Source organism: Triticum urartu, chromosome 7A, assembly GCF_056163025.1.
Source record: "Triticum urartu cultivar PI428250 chromosome 7A, HENAU_Tu73, whole genome shotgun sequence".
NCBI lineage: Eukaryota > Viridiplantae > Streptophyta > Magnoliopsida > Poales > Poaceae > Triticum > Triticum urartu.
In genome coordinates, this window is record NC_141879.1 from 703,841,026 (window position 1) to 703,845,498 (window position 4,473).

The 4,473-nt window shown below is 48.9% G+C and overlaps 1 long non-coding RNA gene across 1 annotated transcript; it reads left to right on the forward strand.

Moving 5' to 3' along the window:
• The first annotated feature begins 1,401 nt into the window (after positions 1–1,401).
• On the forward strand, positions 1,402–4,253 carry LOC147961820 (uncharacterized). Its single transcript, XR_015611111.1, has 4 exons — positions 1,402–2,416; positions 2,529–2,916; positions 3,031–3,438; positions 3,531–4,253. It is a non-coding gene; the product is annotated as an uncharacterized LOC147961820 (long non-coding RNA).
• Positions 4,254–4,473: the final 220 nt, after the last annotated feature.

Below are 4,473 nucleotides of genomic sequence, written 5' to 3' on the forward strand. Positions count from 1 at the left end.
TCTTGGGGCCCATCGGCAGCATCTCAAGCCTTGAAGAATCTGAGACTTGTCACAAACCAGATATAGGAAGTTTCAGAAGTCACTAAACAAACTTCTAGAGTTTCTCGTTGACAACTAATTACCTGGTTGAGAAGGAACCACCTCGTGCATGATCGATCAAGAATAGACGACTCTGGTCTTCTGATGAACAGGCTGTTATTCAGGAGCATAACAACTCGATAAAGATATCCAAAGGACATGATTGCTAGACAGTTAGGCTGGTAAAATTTCACAGCAGTTTAAAGAGAGATAATTATATCTCTAGAGTTTACGAATTTGTGAAGGCGAAGTTAACCCATCCATGAACAAAATCATTATGAATTTAGGAGCAGTACCAATGAATAATGATTGAGAAAATTTATATAGGAAGGCGCTAACCACTGACATACACAAACCTGAATCATATGCCATATGTATTGCTATGCGTCTCTTAAACATTCTAAAGCCATTAGTTTTAACAAACATGCAAACACAGTGAAGATGCTCAGCTAGATAACTATGTAATAGTAATAGATGCTTCTCTTTTGACATTTGTATCATTGGAAGCACCCTGTAGGTAATAACTCGAGTAAAGACACTACCGGAATAACCCTATATGCCTACGGCCTTATCTATGCCGATGGCTTTTTGTCGGGGCCGTCGGCATAACTCGAGCTACGAAGACGGCCTGGGAAAAGCCGTCGGCATAGAGAAGCCGTCGGCATACCTCCATCTATGCCTACGGCAGCCGTAGGCATAGTTAGGCCGTCGGCATATATCGATCTATGCCTACGGTGGCCGTAGGCATAGTTAGGCTGTCGGCATAGATGTGGCCCTGGTGGCCCAGGGACAAACGGCGGGCTGACGCCGTCAAATCTATGCCGACGGCCCTGACGGCGGCCGTCAGCATAGATATTATCTATATTTTTTTACTAGGAGCTGCCACGTGGCAGATCTATGCCGACGGCAAAGTCGTAGGCATAGTTTTCCATCTATGCCTACGGCCTTGCCGTAGGCATAGCCCCGCCACGTGGCACCTCCTGGCAGCCCTTGGCCGAGAACTATGCCTACGGCATGGCCGTAGGCATAGATATTATTTGTTTTTATTTTAAATTATTTTTATTTTTTAAGTTAAATTTTGTTTAATTTAAATATAACTTATCTAAACTTAAACATACACAAATTATACATCGATTTAGGGTAGAATTTTCCATAGATTATGAATATCTAGTTTGTTTTTGTTTTTGAGTATGTTAGAAATGTGGCCTCCTGTACTTTTGCATATAGGTCCTTCTGCTTTATTAAAATCATAAGTAATTGATACTTGGATTGATTTTGACGAAATTCATATGGTTTTTTATCAGAATCTTGAAAGTAATTGTCCAGGGTTCGGCTGACCGGGGGCCTTGGGGGGGGGGACAATGCCACCAGAGCATCGCGCCGAGTCCTCATACATGTCGAAAGATGTGGTGCCATGTCTAAAGAGGCAATACGCGGCTCCGGTGTGAGGTTTGCCCTCATGAACGGCGATGCAATCGAATTAATCCTTCTGCGGTTTTGGCGTTGCATGAATATTCCTGAACACTTGAAGCGTAATCAATTCATGAGATTTTTACACAGTGCAGACACATATGATATAATATGTGTGGCAATTTCTTATATTTTTGTAAGATGCAGGAGTATGTGAAAAAATCCCCCACCATGGATTGTTCTTCGCATGTCTACGAGTGTGGTCGGGGGCCTTTGGGGGCTAGCTATGCCATCAAATCTTGCGCCAGGTCCTCTTACATGTCTGGAAGTGTGCTGTCAGGTGCAAACAAACGACACGCGGCTCCGGAATGTGACCCCCTTCACGGAAGGCGCTGCCGCCGACACTTGCAGGGGGGGGGGGAATGGCCGCATCGGGTCGACACGAGGGGGGTCCGCTGGTGTGTTGGGCCCAGACCTTGTTTTGAAATGTTCCTATGGGCTGACCTATCACAACCAGGTGGAAAAGTACGTTGGTCAAAGGCGGTTCGGTGAAAGTCAAAGGCCTAGATCTTCGGGTCAACTGGGCTAGGATTAGGTCGGTCGGGGGCCTTGGGGGTATCAATGGTACCCAAACTTGCATTGTGTCTTAATATATGTATACAAGTGCGATGGAGGGTTGAAATAGCCAATGGAGGAACGGGCAACGCATTTCATTCACAAACCAGACACGTTCTCTCTCGATAGATAGATACTAACTCGAAGATGCTGCAGTTTACAAGCGGCCTCCGGTCAGGCTTTTGCGAAACGCGCTCAAACTTTTACCACACCCTACAAGGGGCATATGAAGACACTGTGCCCGGTCCCGGGGATTTCCGGCATCGTATGATTTTCCACAGATTTTTACGGCTTGATCTGGCATGCCACCAAGGTACATTCGCCCCCCAGTTGTGGGGCTCCTCCTTCTTTGGTTGCACTAGGCCTATGCATGCTGCAAATACATCATATATGATTTTACAAACCACTTCTGGACATCATTTCAGGTGGCTGTCGTGCAGATCTGCAATTCCCCGCATTGAAACCCTACGGATGCAGTAAATTTCTCAAATAATCCAGGCGGGCCCGAAAAATGCCATGTCCTGGCACATGTCATAAAATGGCCCCCTTTGAGAGCATGAGAATTTTTGAGGTCAACGGAGCAACAGGCAGCGCAGTTCCTTCACAAACCGAAACATTCTCTCTCTATAGCAAGATACTAACTCGAAGATGGTGCAGTTTACAAGTGGCCGCCGGTCAGACTTCTGCGAAACGCGCTCAAATTTTACCACACCTTACAAGGGCCATATGACGACACCGTTCCAGGTCCCGAGGATTTCCGACATCGTATGATTTTTCGTGGATTTTTACGGCTAGATCTGACATCTCGTCGAGGTACATTCGCCCCTCCCCGTGGTGGGGTTGCTCCTCCTTTGGTTGCACTAGGCCGACGCATACTGCAAAGACATCATATATGATTTTACAAACCACTTTTGGACATCATTTCAGGTGGCCGCTGTGCAGATATGTGATTTCCCGCATTGAAACCCTACGGATGCAGTAAATGTCTCAAATATTCCAGGCGTGCCCGAAAAATGCCATGTCCTGGCACGTTTCATGAAATGGCCCCCTTTGAGAGCATGAAAATTTTCGAGGTCAACGGAGCAACGGGCAGCGCAGTTCCTTCACAAACCGAAACATTATCTCTCTATAGCAAGATACTAACCCAAAGATGGTGTGGTTTACAAGTGGCCGCCGGTCAGACTTCTGCGAAACACGCTCAAAATTTTACCACACCTTACAAGGGCCATATGACGACACCGTGCCAGGTCCCGAGGATTTCCGGCATCGTATGATTTTCCATGGATTTTTACGGCTAGATCCGACATGCCGCCGAGGTACATTCGCCCCCCAGTGGTATGGCTCCTCCTCCTTTCATTGCACTAGGCCTACGCATACTGCAAAGACATCATATATGATTTACAAACCACTTATTGACATCATTTCAGGTGGCCGCCGTGCAGATCTGCATTTTTCCACATTGAAGCCCTACAGATGCAGTAAATGTCTCAAATATTCCAGGCGGTCCCAAAAAATGCCATGCCCGGGAACGTGTCATGAAATGCCCCCCTTTGAGAGCACGAGAAGTTTCGAGGTCAATGGAGCAACGGGCAACACACTTCCTTCATAAACCGGACACGTTCCCTCTCGATAGCCAGATACTAACTCGAAGATGGTGCAGTTTACAAGTGGCTGGATCCGGCATGCCGCTGTGATCCTCCTCTCCCCTCACAGATCGCCGGCAGCCGGGTCCGCCGGACCTCGTCCTGCCGCGTCCATCCATGCGTCAGGATCCGCTCCTTCCGTCCACCCACAACCCTACCTCGTGGCTAGGATTTCGATGGCCTCCACCTCTAGCGCTGCTCCGATGGCGGCGAGGCCAGAGGACGCCAGACCCTTCACCGGCGTGGACGCGGTTAGCACTTGCCCTCCTTCAGCGGTCCAAGAGAGTAAAAACATTTAGAAGAAAAACAAAAGGGAGAACACAATTGCATGAGCTTGATTCCTATTGGTGGAAACGTTTGTGCCACGGATCGATGACGTGGCGCATATCCATCCATCTAGCTCTCCACCCCACATCCATCCAGCCATCCATCCATCCATCTAGAGAAAAGGACAAAAAAAAGAGCCCACAAGATAGAGCCCACCCAACTCCACCGAACGCCTCCTCCCCCTCTCTGTCTCGCGACCTCGCTCCTCGCTCCTCTCTCCCCCACGAACCCCTCTCCCTCGCCGCCGCCACCACCCACGCCGGCCTATTCCGGTGAGCTCCGGCGACGGGAAGCACTCCCCCGAGCTCCCCAAGCTCCACGCCTCCTTCCCCTCCGTCCAGAATCAGCGCTCCCGCCCTCCATCGTCCCCCGTGCTAGCTAGGGTTTCGGCCGCCACCTC